The sequence below is a fragment of the Amblyomma mixtum genome, chromosome 9, assembly GCF_055824585.1.
Source record: "Amblyomma mixtum isolate Tamu chromosome 9, ASM5582458v1, whole genome shotgun sequence".
Classification (NCBI taxonomy): domain Eukaryota; kingdom Metazoa; phylum Arthropoda; class Arachnida; order Ixodida; family Ixodidae; genus Amblyomma; species Amblyomma mixtum.
Window position 1 is genome coordinate 119,303,066 of NC_143020.1, and position 16,811 is coordinate 119,319,876.

The 16,811-nt window shown below is 45.5% G+C and overlaps 1 long non-coding RNA gene across 1 annotated transcript; it reads left to right on the forward strand.

Annotated features, from left to right (window-relative positions):
* The first annotated feature begins 15,438 nt into the window (after nt 1-15,438).
* On the forward strand, nt 15,439-16,363 carry LOC149330979 (uncharacterized). The gene is made up of 2 exons (XR_016285532.1): nt 15,439-15,631; nt 16,239-16,363. It is a non-coding gene; the product is annotated as an uncharacterized LOC149330979 (long non-coding RNA).
* Nucleotides 16,364-16,811: the final 448 nt, after the last annotated feature.

Below are 16,811 nucleotides of genomic sequence, written 5' to 3' on the forward strand. Positions count from 1 at the left end.
ATTTCTTGGGTTAAACATCACTAAATGGACCGTCACCGCGCACTGAAGAGAATCCACGTTCGCGCTTTTCTTAAGCAAGCGCAGAGGAAATAGCACACCTGTCTGCGGAGGACAGCAGCATAACACAAAACATTGAGCGTTATGAAAGGTCAATGTTGATAGCTATATTAAGCACCTAACCTAGTCAATCACGACATAAAGAAAACATTGTTGCAGCAATAAAGTGGCCCGATAGCGGTTTGACTGCGACGGTACCTGTTTCAAGGCGTTCACCTGGGATTTCAAGTGCCGTAAATAGGTGCGGGTTATGGCTTTTTCGCAGTTGTCTATGGTTTGGCTTATGGAGTTTAACGTCCGAAAGCGACTCAGGCTACGGGGAAGGACATAGTGGAAGGCTCCGGATAATTTCGACCACCGGGGGTCGAAAGCTATTCGCCATATAGCTGGAAAATACTACTGCACTTATACCGCGCCGCTTTCTAAGAATTTTAAAATAATGCCAGTACACTATCTCTACTCGTATAACTTAGCAGTTCGCTACAAAGAGCACATAACTACCTTTTAGAGTACAATGCTTTCGATCGCCAATTTAACAACACTTACATGAGCGTATCCTTCGCGTTCTGCTCATAACTGGACGGTACCTTTCGTACGAACGACGTTTGACCAGCAAATGCTCGCACAAACTCTGCCCACTCTGTTAAACTATTTTCGCCAAAATAAAGTTAATATTGAAAATGTTAATAAGAAATTAATACATTCATTCTTTCTCTCGCAAATGTAATTTTTTTCTGGTTTCCTGCAGTGTGTTCCTCCTATGTCTTTATGTATTTCTGTGGGTTTGTTACTATGGGCAATTGCTGTCATTCGCTTATCATGTTTATCATTCATATTGTGCCTTTGCCCTTAACACACACACAAAAAAAAACTGAACTAGTGTAATAAGAGCTAGCTACAATATGTGGTAAATGTACTGGTACAACTGTTATTACCGACACCTCGCTGTCTTGCCGTGTAATGGGGCCCGAGCGCCGTCAAGTGAATTAACGTTCACTTTTCGTCTCGGGTCCCTCATTTCATACTGAAATGGATATCAACTGCAACGGAAAGTTAGGCTAGTTGTTTTGTGTTGTCCATAAAACACGGATAACACACGGACAACTACACTGGCCTCTATCATTTCGCCTCCATTCAAATGCGACCGCCGCAACCGGGATCGAACCTGCGCCTTTCGGATCAGCAACCGAGCACCACAAGCACTGATCCACCGGGCAGTTATTGATATTTTCGACTCTTTGTTACGGGCTTTCTACCCCAAGCAGGCGAAATAAAACACTGGCAGATTGATATACGCCATCGATAAAGGATAATTTAGGCGTTAAGAACTGCCAGAATAAAGTATCCGGTGCGAAATATTAAATTCATATACTGCACAAATACAAATCTATGCCCATCAATACAGAGCAAACCTACGCCACGCATATAACTGGCCACAAATATCACTTTCATGGATGAATTGCCAACTAAACCGAGGTTGGCAGACTGGTCCGAAAGGAGCATTCAGGAACCGTGTCTTTTCCTATTTCCTATGACAGCACTCTGCCCGGCTACGAGGTTGTAAAATAAATGCGAGGGCATCACTGGCTTTTTTCTTCTCATTTTTAGTTTTGGTAAAGTATTTCCCAAAACCATATCCGAATAAGAGCGTCGTCTAGTGTAAGGCGGGTGGTGTACCAGCGACCAGTTTAATGAGATAGAACCGAAGTCTAGCATTTTACTCGAACGGTATGTCTCATGAAGGAGTATAGGCGTCCGCATCTGCGATGACTCTGGTAAAATCTTCGCCTACTGCCAATAGCTGCACTTGAATAACACATCGCGGGCTAGTTGGTTCATCACAAGGCAGAACAGCGCAAGCTACACAGGGACAAGAAAGTAGACGAGACACACACAGCGCTAACTTACAACTGAAGGTTTATTTTTTCAGACGCTTCGGAAAATATACAGCAGCTGTATATTTACCCAAGTGTCTGAAAAAACAGACCTTCAGTTGTAATTTAGCGCTGTATGAGTCTCGTCTACTTTCTTGTCCCTGTGTAGCTTGCGCTGTTCTGCCTTGTCCTATAGCTGCACACCGCCCATTGTCAGAGTAGATCACTGGAGAGTATAGGGCGAAATGAAAACACCTATTACTGCCTACTGTTATAGCTATACCTATAACAATAATACCTATAACTATGCTCTCGCAGGACAGCCTCTGATGAGAGTGCCTCGTCGCAAAGTGTTGAGGATGCACCATACCTTCAAAATGTATTAACATTTGACAATTGTGCTTTCAGTTTTCTCCGTCTGTCTGGCGTTCTTTTAACTAATTGCCTTACAATCCCTAGTTAGGAGTAAAATAGAGTGTGCCTGTTTAATTTTGAACCACTTTTCAATATGGATTTGACAAACCTCCCCGAGTATCCAAGAATGAAGCAGCCCTTTTTGATACTATTCAGTTATAATCCAACTCTAGTCTGTCTGGCACCAGTCGTGCCTTGGGTCTTTCTATGTGACTTGAAGATGTACCAACTAGCTCAAACCACCATTTTGCTCCAGAAAAAGTAACATTCGAATGGAATTTTGTTTTCCCAAAACATAATATAATATGTCTCGGTCGAAGCTACTTTTTTTCCTGCCTCCTAATCATGTTTCTTCCAAAGAACGTTAATCTTGTAAAGTATTCCTAATACTCTCGAGTGCTCGTTTTTCTAGCTCAACTATACTTGCAGTCATTCGATGTTGAAACAAACTCCCCGGCTTGGTTGTTACCTTCAGTCATCCTGGACAATTTCTTACTGTGGTCAGAGACCTTTTTAAATCTTTTTAATGGCCATTTTTGCGATTTATTCGTCTCGTTTTCACTGCTATGTTGTGGGCGGTCTTCGACCTTCCTGTGTATTTCCGTTTTTTATTACATTATTTTCGTTAATAAACAACTAAAAAACTAGTTTGGGTGCGTTCGTTCACACAAATCCAGTGTTTTATATAGACGAGCATCAATCTTTGACGTATGGAAGATACTGCAGCACTGCTGTCGTCGGCTGTGCCAAATGAGGGCATAAAGTAGGGTCAGCGACATCAGGAATGCAAGTAAACCAAAAGTTTTCAAAGCAGTTGTTTTTTCATTTTTTCCATGTGTCTGTGATGGCTTTTCTTGGTGGATAATAATCACATTCATTCCAGAATAGTTTCCCAAAGCATGAAACGCCATTTAGAAGGCGATATATTTTTAAAACCCCGCGATACGCATGCATACAAGTCGGCCCCCGCTAGGGGTTAGGCGTCGAACACATTTAAGCAAAGCTTTCCAGAATATTTTTCTCGTTTAACAAAAAGAAGGTGTGATGAAGTATGCTACGTCATTTCGAAGCTACCTTTTGAACAAGCTACGATAAGTGCGTGTTCTGAAGCCAGACATACCCCTAAACGGCACTCTATCCGCTGGTTTTTTCTCCAATTCACCAAATTTCTCGTGCAGTCTGACATTTTTGCCGCAAACGCTACATTCCCTCGCAAGTACTACTGTTCACATAATATCAGGGTGTAGATTTAAGGCAGTCCTCAAACAGCACGATAAACAAACCGCGCACAGTACGTCTGAAAAGATCCTCTTCGCGATTACTCGCACGTTGCACTGCATCCAGGAGTAGTACTATTGGCCGCGGCTAGCTGCCGACGTTTCCCATTACGCGAAAACGTGCCGTGAGTGTCAGTGACGCAAAACGCTTCCTATTAGACAAGCCGACTCCTGAACCCCAAACCACCTCCAACTAAGCCATTTCACCAAATAGGGATGGACCTCCTCGGCCCCTTTCCGACTTCATCATCAGGTAACAAGTGGATCATCGTGGCCACCGACTACATGACCCGCTACGCCGAAGCAAAAGCGTTGCCTAATGTTACCGCAACAGAAGTCGCAAAATTTGTTGTCGAACGAATTCTCCTGCGACACGGCCCAACGAAGTGCTCATCACAGACAGAGGAATGGCGTTTACAGAGGAGCTAACGCAAGCCAAATTAAAATACAGTCAGACAAGCCATCGGAGGACAACTGCCTATCATCCGAAAACCAACGGACTCACAGAGCTTCTGAACAAAACTATCGCAGACATGTTCTCCGTGTAAACAGACGCCGAACACAAAACGTGGGACACCATTCTGCCCTACGTGATCTACGCCTCTAACACTGCCGTCCAGGAGACAGGCAGGTCTACCCAATTCGAGCTTGTATACGGCAGGAAGCCCACTACAACACTCGACGCAATGCTCCCGCACGTTGCAGACGAAGACAACCTCGACGTCGCCGTCTACCTTCATCGCGCGGAGGACGCCCGAAGACTTGCATTAGAGACCAGCAGCACACCGACGCCCGACGCTAGTCTGCGCCGACGAGACACGCATTACAAGCCGGGTGATCGTGTTTGGATATGGACGCCTATTCACCGCCGTGGATTGAGTGAAAAGTTGCTGCAACGCTACTTTGACCCGTACAGGGTTCTCCGTCGCATCGGTGACCTCGACTATGAAGTCATCCCCGACGGCACGAAAGCATGTCAGCGACGACGCACACGCCCGGATTTAATTTCATTTTTGAAGCGTAGAAGCGACGTTTCTTTGGGAAGGCGGTAATGCCACGTATCATTGTAGTGTCCATTCGTTCGCGCTCAAGGCCTCAGGAAGGGGGTGTTATCATTTTTGTTCGTGACGCGAGAAGTGACCGGACTAATCTCGATTGATCTGAGCCATGAAGAGCTGCATATACGTTTTTCCAGATTACAGTAAATGATCTTGACCTGTTATCTCGAAGTTTTCTTGCCGGCTTTAAGTTGAAAGATGCTGCGATCGGCGGGCATTCGTAGTTCTACGACTGACGAGCACGTTCGTTGCTTACGCCGCCGCCGAGTGATTGAGTTTTTTTTTGCGGGCGCAAGTCAGCCCAAATAGCTTCGCTTGCATGTCTTGTTGTCTTGTTGTTGTCTTCCTGACCTCTAGACTACCGTCACTACAACGTCACTATATAGTGCTGCCCTTAAGTTTTATTTTCCATGTATATATAGTGTTATACTGTACTCATGTACGCAATATTGTTCATTATTGTTAGACCTGTATACTATGGCGAACACGCCACATAGAGTTTGTTTATGTGTTTATGACATAAAAAGGTCATAAACACAAGTGCCCCAAAAAGACTTCAGTTTCTGAGTAGCAGGTAGGTTAATTTACTGTGGGTTATTGACTACCGTAAAGAGGTAACACTAAAGTGGCATCTTAGAAGAAGCAAGAAAAGTGTAGTTTCAGCCTTTTAGTGTAAGTGATGTAACGGCAAAAGAATTCATTTTTATGACCTGTCCATATATCATTTGAAGAATTTCGTAAGTAGCGAAGGCTTTTTTACCTTTACATTTCTCTGTATTGAGTTTCCCTCACTGGCATTTCTTGCTGACATAATACATACATATTTTTTGCACACTTGTTTGAAACTGAAGTACCGAACTACTCAGAAACTGAAGTCTTTTTGGGGCACTTGTGTTTATGACCTTTTTATGTCATAAACACATAAACAAACTCTATGTGGCGTGTTCGCCATAGTATACAGGTCTAACAATAATGAACAATATTGCGTACATGAGTACAGTATAACACTATATATACATGGAAAATAAAACTTAAGGGCAGCACTATATAGTGACGTTGTAGTGACGGTAGTCTAGAGGTCAGGAAGACAACAACAAGACAACAAGACTTGCAAGCGAAGCTTTTTGGGCTGACTTGCGCCCGCAAAAAAAAACTCAATCACTCGGCGGCGGCGTAAGCAACGAACGTGCTCGTCAGTCGTAGAACTACGAATGCCCGCCGATCGCAGCATCTTTCAACTTAAAGCCGGCAAGAAAACTTCGAGATAACAGGTCAAGATCATTTACTGTAATCTGGAAAAACGTATATGCAGCTCTTCATGGCTCTGACCAATCGAGATTAGTCCGGTCACTTCTCGCGTCACGAACAAAAATGATAACACCCCCTTCCTGAGGCCTTGAGCGCGAACGAACGGACACTACAATGATACGTGGCATTACCGCCTTCCCAAAGAAACGTCGCTTCTACGCTTCAAAAATGAAATTAAATCCGGGCGTGTGCGTCGTCGCTGACATGCTTTCGTGCCGTCGGGGATGACTTCATAGTCGAGGTCACCGATGCGACGGAGAACCCTGTACGGGCCAAAGTAGCGTTGCAGCAACTTTTCACTCAATCCACGGCGGTGAATAGGCGTCCATATCCAAACACGATCACCCGGCTTGTAATGCGTGTCTCGTCGGCGCAGACTAGCGTCGGGCGTCGGTGTGCTGCTGGTCTCTAATGCAAGTCTTCGGGCGTCCTCCGCGCGATGAAGGTAGACGGCGACGTCGAGGTTGTCTTCGTCTGCAACGTGCGGGAGCATTGCGTCGAGTGTTGTAGTGGGCTTCCTGCCGTATACAAGCTCGAATTGGGTAGACCTGCCTGTCTCCTGGACGGCAGTGTTAGAGGCGTAGATCACGTAGGGCAGAATGGTGTCCCACGTTTTGTGTTCGGCGTCTGTTTACACGGAGAACATGTCTGCGATAGTTTTGTTCAGAAGCTCTGTGAGTCCGTTGGTTTTCGGATGATAGGCAGTTGTCCTCCGATGGCTTGTCTGACTGTATTTTAATTTGGCTTGCGTTAGCTCCTCTGTAAACGCCATTCCTCTGTCTGTGATGAGCACTTCGTTGGGCCGTGTCGCAGGAGAATTCGTTCGACAACAAATTTTGCGACTTCTGTTGCGGTAACATTAGGCAACGCTTTTGCTTCGGCGTAGCGGGTCATGTAGTCGGTGGCCACGATGATCCACTTGTTACCTGATGATGAAGTCGGAAAGGGGCCGAGGAGGTCCATCCCTATTTGGTGAAATGGCTTAGTTGGAGGTGGTTTGGGGTTCAGGAGTCGGCTTGTCTAATAGGAAGCGTTTTGCGTCACTGACACTCACGGCACGTTTTCGCGTAATGGGAAACGTCGGCAGCTAGCCGCGGCCAATAGTACTACTCCTGGATGCAGTGCAACGTGCGAGTAATCGCGAAGAGGATCTTTTCAGACGTACTGTGCGCGGTTTGTTTATCGTGCTGTTTGAGGACTGCCTTAAATCTACACCCTGATATTATGTGAACAGTAGTACTTGCGAGGGAATGTAGCGTTTGCGGCAAAAATGTCAGACTGCACGAGAAATTTGGTGAATTGGAGAAAAAACCAGCGGATAGAGTGCCGTTTAGGGGTATGTCTGGCTTCAGAACACGCACTTATCGTAGCTTGTTCAAAAGGTAGCTTCGAAATGACGTAGCATACTTCATCAGACCTTCTTTTTGTTAAACGAGAAAAATGTTCTGGAAAGCTTTGCTTAAATGTGTTCGACGCCTAACCCCTAGCGGGGGCCGACTTGTATGCATGCGTATCGCGGGGTTTTAAAAATATATCGCCTTCTAAATGACGTTTCATGCTTGGGAAACTATTCTGGAATGAATGTGATTATTATCCACCAAGAAAAGCCATCACAGACACATGGAAAAAATGAAAAAACAACTGCTTTGAAAACTTTTGGTTTATTGCATTCCTGATGTCGCTAACCCTACTTTATGCCCCCATTTGGCACAGCAGACGACCGCAGCGCTGCAGTATCTTCCATACGTCAAAGATTGATGCTCGTCTATATATATAAAACACTGGATTTGTGTGAACGAACGCGCCCAAACTAGTTTTTTAGTTTTTGATTAACGAAAATAAGGTAGTAAAAAACTTGGAAATACACAGGAAGGTCGAAGACCGCCCACAGCATAGCAGTGAAAACGAAACGAATACATCGCAAAATTGTCCATTAAAAAGATTTAAAAAGGTCTCTGACCACAACAGGAAATTTTCCAGGATGACTGATGGTAACAGCCAAGCCGGGGAGTTTGTTGCAACATCGAATGACTGCAAGTATAGTTGAGCTAGAAAAACGAGTACGCGAGAGTATTAGGAATACTTTACAAGAGTTATGTTTTTTGGAAGAAAAATGAGTAGGAGGCAGGGAAAAAGTAGCTTCGACTGAGACATATTATATTATGTTTTGTCAAAACAAAACTCGATTCGAATGTTACTTATTCAAGTCACATAGAAAGACACAAGGCACGACTGTTGTCAGACACACTACTGTTGGATTATAACTGAATAGTATCAAAAAGGGCTGCTTCATTCTTAGGTACTCGGGGAGGTTTGTCAAATCCAAATTAAAAAGTGGTTCCAAATTAAACAGGCACACTCTAATTTACACCTAACTAGGGCTTCTAAGGCAATTAGCTAAAAGAACGCAAGACAGACGGAGAAAACTCAAAGCACAGTTGTCAGATGTTAATACATTGTGAAGGTATGGTGCATCCTCAACATTTTACGATGAGGCACTCTCATCAGACACTGTCCAGCGAGAGCATAGTTATAGGTATTATAGTTATAGGTTTATCTATAACTGTAGGCAGTAATAGGTGTCTTTCGTTTCGCCCTATACTCTCCAGCGATCTACTCTGACTATGGGCGGTGTGCAGCTATAGGAAGAGGCAGAACAGCGGAAGCTACACAGGGACAAGAAAGTAGACGAGACTCATACAGCGCTGACTTACAACTGAAGGTTTGTTTTTTCGGACACTTCGGTAAATATACAGCTGCTGTATATTTACCGAAGTGTCTGAAAAAATAAACTTTCAGTTGTAAGTTAGCCCTGTGTTTGTCTCGTCTTCTTGCTTGTCCCTGTGTAAACAATGGAAGAGCGGGGGCTAGTTGGTGCTTCACACTGGTCGATTCGCGCTGAAAGGCACAGACACAGAAAACACAACCGCACGAAGCGCGTACTTTCAACTGGTTCACTTCACAAAACGTGTCGCTTTTATACAGAGCGGGATGGCAAAAATGATCTACAAACCAGATAATCAATTTACATCTGAAAAGCTGCCTTCGTCTTCCTGTCTATAATCTGGCCAGTGAACTTAACCAGTATAATTCCCCCAGTAGCACAAACGGGGCTCGGAATTGGGGGCCCTCGCGGGCCCCACACGGGCAGCCCATGGGGGCCCGATGTGGGATATATGCGGGATTTGCAACTCGGCATCGCGCGGGACCCACAGGGGCAGCCCAGTGGGCTTGCTTCATAGGACCAGCAGGGGACCCCTATGGTCTGCATGCATAAAAACGATACAGGGGGCTTTCCTCGGTCCTTTGTGGGACCCATAGGGCCAGTAATGGGCTTCTTAGAGGGGACCTCCAGGGGGGCTTAGGCGGCAGTGCAGCGGGGACCCACACGGGCTAGCCCAAGTCCGGCCAACGTGGGCTAGCCCAAGTCCGGCCCACATGGGCTAGCCCAAGTTCGGCCCACAGGCAAACACACATAGACCAAGAAAGAGACAGGACACACACCAGCGCTGAATTCAGCGCTGGTGTGTGTGTCCTCTCTCTTTCATGGACTTGGTGTGTTCGCGCTGTTGAACCATCATTATGAATATACACTAATTAGCCCAATCTGGACTTCATCCACAGGCAAAACAGTCCACTTTTGCTTCTCAACCGGTTTTCCTTGGGTGATGGCTCCCCCGCCCAATTGCTTCTCCTTGTTAGAGACACCTCGGTGAGCGCTATCTTTTTCCCATTGAACGAGAAACGCGAGCTGTGATGCATTACGGGAAAGGTCTAGTATTGGACAGTCGCAGGTATTAAGCGACAGCGTAAGGAGCTTGTTCCGGTGAAATCCCGGCTCCGCCCGTCGGAAAAAACCCAAAATTCCTGTAAATAGAAAAAGAAAATAGCCCCACTGCGCCAGGTGGGCAAGTAACGCGTATGCCACGAAGGTTTTTGTTTGTTCTTTATTCCCGTAGGCCACGAAGGGTAATTGCTTCAGGCGTGTTTGAGGGACACCCATTGAACGCGTGGTCGGGTGTATGGCTTAGTAACCTGTGTTTGGGATGTGTTCTGGTCTGACAGTAATGAAAAAAAAAAACAAATATTGGTGTGGAGAATGGGGGTTTAACGTCCCAAAGCGAGTCAGGCTATGAGGGACGATGTAGTGAAGAGCATCGGAAATTTCGACCATCTGGGGTTCTAAAACGTGCAAAGACATCGCACAGTACACGGGCCTCTAGAATTTCGCCTTCATCGAAATTCGGCCGCCGCGGCCGGGATCGAACCCGCGTCTTTCGGGTCAGCAGCCGAGAGCCGTAAACATTGCGCCACCGCGGAGCCAGACAAATATTAATATGCAAATTACGCGTCAGAAATTGGACGGAATGAAAAGGGGTGTTATGGTGCTTCAGAGTACTGGAACAAATGGTGTGTATGTGTACAAGTGGCGTAGTATGCCGTGCTCTGTAAGCTAAATAAGGACTGGTCATAGGTAATCAATAATTGGGATTGTAATCGACGATCGTTATCGGTAAAGTGATTGTGAATTGGTAATCGCTAAGAAATAAGAAAAGGAAAAAAGACGAAAAGAAGCTACCGAGAATCTCACGCAGCGGAAGGTGTACGTCACATTACTTAAAGAGAGATAATGCGTGCAAAAGAAGACAGGACGAAAGAGAAGGCACGGACAAGCCAGGCGTCTCATGACGCCTTTTCCCGAGGATTGGCAATGCTCAGTATCGTGAATGCACCTCACGCCTTTCGTATTTGAATCAATATTGTGTTTGAAATGTGTGTCGTAACATTGTTGGTGTGTAAACAGGTTGCTCGGACAGTTACAATGGTTGCTTGGTCATCCTCCTTTACTTACGGCACATTCCGCAGCATCGATGCGATGCGTGATGTTTGTTGAGGGCCTTAAGCCGCTCCCCCTCAGGACGCTCGTCGCTGATTGCGCTCGCACGTATGCACCATATGCCTGTGTAAAGAAAGAATATACACCACAAAACTAATTTTAGTCTTGTTATCATGAAGGACAAGAAATTTCGGTATGTAACAGAGAAAATTTTTCGGTATTTTGTCTCTCTACGATGTGCAATCTACAACTGGCTGGTTCAAAAAAGACACTGAAGAACTAGAAAGTTTCTGTTGACGCCGAGCATATAAATGGGACGGCGGCAGTACTCAGACAACAGAGTGATTTCAAATGCGTACTTACGTCCTAGCAGCACGACGTCGCGGTCATAAAATCCGCCTTCTCCGCCGTGGCCTCCACCGCTAAAATGTCACTGTTCACCACTCACGTCTTTCGGACCGAAGTTATTCAACACTGAGACAAGGACGACAGGGTTCCACCATACTTGCACTGGACGTACGCATGGAAGGCGATGTCATCTTCGATCGTGGATTGATCAAGCAACACGAGGAAAGGAACACAATATGGTATAACACAAATTCAACGACGACTAGCTAGTGCCAGCGTGTTTTCGCAGCTACCTTCATCCCTTGACACTCAACCCAACCGCAGGAAAGAAAAACCTGTTCCAAACAAACGCAGGAAACGCTGGACACAGTGAACAAGTAGAATCGGAGCCCCTCTCCACTTTATGGAGCGTCGTGGGGAGTGTGGTCGGGAGGGCGGCTTAAAATGTTCGGTAGTGGGCTGTAGAGTGAGTGCCTCCGCGCCATTTCGGGGAAGGGGGCTGGGAGGGACAGGACAAAGAGGGGCCCTCGGAGAAGGAACAAAGGCAGACAGAAGAACCAGGGTTGAGCAGGGTTTTTTTTTTTTTGTGAGTGGACCCAGGAAAAGCAGGGAAGGCGGTGGTGAAGGGAGAAAAAAACTTGAAAAAAAAAGTGCGCAAAGACAGGTTACTCGTGTGACGTTTCTACAGGAGTTTGTTTTTATGCGCGCACGCGCACGCGCACACGCACACGCACACGCACACGCACGCACACGCACTCACGCACACGCTATCTGGCCATCGACAGTAAATGTAAACACGAAATGCACGGCAGGAGAGGCGTGCTGTAATGTAGGACGGTTCGTAGATACTGATAGCCGCACGGGATCAAGTCTTGGGGAGCGTCTTTCACCTGCCACTTCTCTTTCCTTTAGATTCTCTTCACGAGCGGCGGCACTCGGGCACCTTCTTCTTTGCCGCCTTTTATGAATGGCAACCTGAGCGACCAGCACTCGCTGCGTGCCGAAGAGGGAATGGCGTCAGTGTTGGGGCATTCGCCACGGCTTGACGCCGCTGTCAACGCCTCCGCCGACCACGACGTCGAACAACAACAAATTAGAGCTTGTTACTGGCGGCGTAAGATGGCGCCACGTGACCCGAGTTGTAGGGTTCGCGTGCTTTACGTAATCGCGGTAGACGACGCGGCTTCGTCGCGTACCTTAACAAGTGCCATCAGGACTGCCTTTGCGCTTCTCGGGATGCAGGGCAAAACTTGAGGTCCTTCGCGCCGCGCTATAGATTCGCCCACTACGGGGTCTCGAACACGCTGTCGTGGACGCATGCGCTCCCTGGTAGCACATGATGTTGCCACAACATTGCAGCAATGTTACCTATGTTGTACTTTGTTGCACAACGTTCAACAACTTGTTACAATGTTAGCACAACGTTGCAAAATGTTGCGCAACATTAGCACACTTATAGCAATGTTGTTTAAACATTACTGATGGGATGTTGCTGCAATATTAGACAACAACATTGCTAAAACGTTACACACGCAACTCAGCACCAACGTTACACTGCCATATGTTAGCGTAACGTTGCAAAATGTTGTTTTATGTTTCTGTCAAAATATATTAAGGTGAAAAACTAATGGCTCATACTCGCAGCCATGACCCTGTCCGTGTCCATACATCTGAAGTGAGTCATACCTTGTCATTACTACTCAGAAGTCATGACTATCTAGTCATTAATTAGTGAACTAATTAGTAATGGCTAACGAGTCATTATTGAGTCGTCAACTAATTAGTCATGGCTAGTTAGTCATTAATTAGCCGTCAACTAATTAGTCAAGTAATTAGTCATGACAAAGTTGTCATTAACCAGTCATCACTAGTTAGTCATGACTAGTTGGTCATTATCCAATTAGTAATGGGTCATGACTAAGTCGCCCCTTAGCCGCCTTCTGTGTGCCTACGGCAAGCTGTGGGGAAAGCATGGGGAAAGGCTTTCGCCTCGCGCACTATGGATCGTCAGAGTGCACCCTGAATTTTTTTTTGTTTCTAGCACGAAATAAGCACAAAAATTTATGGGGCGTCCCTAAAGTGTTTCAGTGAGCTTTTCAAAAATTCGAAAAATGTGGCGGTTGATAAAGAAAGCATTTTTTTTATTAAAAAGCTTTCTGCCGCGGAGGACCTCTTTAGTTTTGGAAAGCGCGCTAATCAGCTAAAATTGCTGATTGGTGTCTTGAAGGAATTGCGCTTTCGTAGCCGCGGTGAAGACGATAAATATAAAAATAAAATACATATTCTGTCCAGCCGTGTAGCCCGAAGATGTGAAATAAAACAGCGCAAGAGATGCGAAGCGGTGTCTGTGTATACCCAAGTACGAACGTCCTGTTGGCAACAGTGAAACAACAAAGAATATGGCGGCTTGAAGCGGGAAGTCGGTGTCAGTCGGTCTTAATCTGTACGCCGAATAACGCAATCGGGCCTAATCAAACATTGCAATGGTGTCAAAGTGCTCGTCTAACTTGTGTAAGTGGAAAGCAAGCGACTAGTGCATCGCGCCAATCCTCGCCGACATCGAGCGGAAACAACGAAGCGCGAACGTGGCGGTCTGAGCAACACCGGTCACGACTGGTCCAAGTGGGCTGAGGGACTCGACATCATTTTTGTAGGCTGCAACACTACGGCGGATGCATGCAAGAAAGCGCCTCATCATAAGATCGGCGAAAAACACAGTAAGTCCCCTTACGCGTTTTACGCATGGCTCAGATAGCTCCATGCGTGAGTCAGATGGCTCCCTCGGCACTGTTACTTTGGAAACACCGACCTTGAGATAAAGAAAAAGATAATCCTTGTCTCAGTGCCGTCTCGTATCCGGAAGGGCACTATGCTACAAGGGTGAATGTCTTGGAACGTTGAATATGGTGTGCCCGAAATCTTCAAGAGCGCCGACCGCGACGCGAGTGTGCCTGCTGCGCACAAGCGTGGTCAGTACCGTAGCCGACAACACAGCGGAAATGTCAGACAGATGCCTTGGAAAGGCCTGAGGTGAAAGATGCTTAGTCTAAACCCCGTAGTATTAAGGATAGTTGAAGCATTCTGGCGGTGTCCATTCCACATGCAGCCCGGAGAATTCCTTGACTGGTTACTTGTTACAGTTCATTTTCGCCGCTGACGTGTGGTGTTCCGGACTGATATGGCTTTAACCAATGAACAGATCCAAATTAAGAGTACTCCCCTATTTTTTGACGGGCCTTATTCGTTACTGAGAAGTTCGAGGTGTAAAGCTTAAAATATTAGTGTAGCTGGAGAGAGCTGGAAGCGGAAGCAATTACTAATAAATTGTTCTAGTGCGAGAAAAAGTGCTCTGAAGTGCCGTTGTGGTCTTCTTGTCGCGCGCGGGCTCAAGTCTCGAGCTCGCAAACAACCTGCTAATAATGTGTTTTGCTTCCCATCTTTCGTTTCTTTCTTTTTGGGCTTTATTATCTTTGTCATTCCACGCCACGATTGCTGGTTTGGCTCACATGGACTATCTCGAAAGGATGCCTTAAATTCCTATTGCTCTGTTCCCTATTCGCAGCATTTGCAACCAAATGAGCAGTCAAGTTTCTGTTGATGAAAATTGCTATTTGCGTTAGCATGGAAGGTAGATCTTGAGCGTTCTCTCTCTCTTGAAAGACGGCTGTGAGAATATCAAGATCAATTTTGGTAAACTGTCACATGGTTTTATCTAGCCAATCAGAGGCAAGTGCTTTGACATTTTTAGGACAAATTTCTCCTGGTCGCTGGGGAAATAGACACTGTAAAAGTGTTTTTCTCTCGAGAAGACGAAGTGATGGGCCCTGACACTTGGCACAACAGCAGATGATCAGTACAGATATTCAAATACTTGAGTGAGACCACACATATCTGTCACATGTGGATCACGACAACCTTGCATCAACAGTATCGGAGGTCATTTTGATCTAGCCATGTCACTTTCAGAGCATCACTAGTAGCTGAAAGCCTCGGTTTGCATTTCTTGAAAGCCACTGCTGTGCTGAATTTTTCTTTGCATATGAATAGGTCCTAGATACTTAAATTCAAGGCTGAAATTAAGTATTATAAACTAGTCTGCTTTTCCATATGCAGGCAAAGAATGTGCACAAATGGCAATAAAAAGATCAAAATAATTTAGAGTAAAGATGAAGTGTAATGCCCTTAGACCCATTACATTCCAGTAATTAGTTATTTAATTACTTGTCATTTTCTTACTTTCTACTGAATTCTTCAAAATTTGTCATGGCTCGCAATTCTCTCTAATTGTAGAATAGGTTTTGTATATCATTTGCTGCAATGGCTGATCACACAACCTTCTGCATTCTTGGTTTTGAACTTTTCAGTGGAAGCGAAGAAAAAGTTTGCAAGAGTCACAGAGAAGGTGCACTCATATGGAGCTGATTGACTATGCTATGCCCCATCAAGGATTAAGCAAAGGTGAGAAACTGTTTCTGCATAAGTCGTTCACCTCAGTGCTTTGTCAAATATGTGGAGAGATGCAGCTGCTGCAAGTGCAAGATGCCTTTTGAGTGTATTGTGCTTTATGAGCACAACTGTCAGCACATACTGTGACATTCAACTTGGCCGACAGCAGGCCTTAGTCTGGACAGCACTTGTGGAACAGTTATGACAGCGGCTGCGTGGTGGTATTGTGAACTAGTAATTCTATAGAATATCTCTCCCTGCTCATGTTTTTTTCTTTTTATGCACAGTATTATTTACAGATACGCTCCTTGGACAACAGAAGGTTCAAAAACAAACTGAACAAGGTGTCCATATGAACCATCTGCAGTGCCGACTCTCAGCTATACCGTGCTTTGGTTGCGGACACAAATTCATTTTACCATGACTTCTCTGCAGTCATAGCACTGCACTGCAAAGAACATCTAAGTTCCATGTTTCGCACTCTTCATGGCATGTTTCTGTCAAAACATGTCTGTGGTATAAGTGATTGCATACAAAAGCTAGTAGAACATTTTTGTTCTTGCAGGTATTCTCCATCAGATTTCCTAGTTTTAAGTTCAACTTTTTTTTTACTTTGCAGAACTTGGGCTACACTCAGCAGGGACTCGTGCAGGATGCAGCATTGCCGATTACAGGCCAGAAATATCTCCATTAGTTCCGAGGTCAAGCTTCGGAGAGCAATAAAAAGTCTTACTAGTCACTCTGCACATTTGTTTGTCTGTTTTAAGCACTGCCGTTCTTACAAGCTGCTGGCTGGTCAAGCTATGAACGGCAGGAGCACAATCTTCAAGGTGTGCATGCAGCATGCGTGCGTATATTGTATGTTAATGGAATGTTGTTTTATGTTTCCTGAAACATTACATAACGTTGCTTGAACATTTCAGCAATGATGCAGCAACATTGTTGAAACGTGGCAGCAACGTTGTTGTGATGTTGCATGCTAACGTTACCTGAATGTGATTTCAAGAGGACATTATCCACGTTGTAGCAACGTTGCAGTGAAACATTGCTGCAATGTTGCTGCAACATTTTGTGCTACCAGGGCTGCTTGTGGCAGAACAGCACGTAGGACCAGGCGGACTGAAAGCTTCGCCAAAGCTGCTTCAGGTCATGGTTCAGGTTCACCTACGTGTCCTCCTCCGTTCGGGCGCTA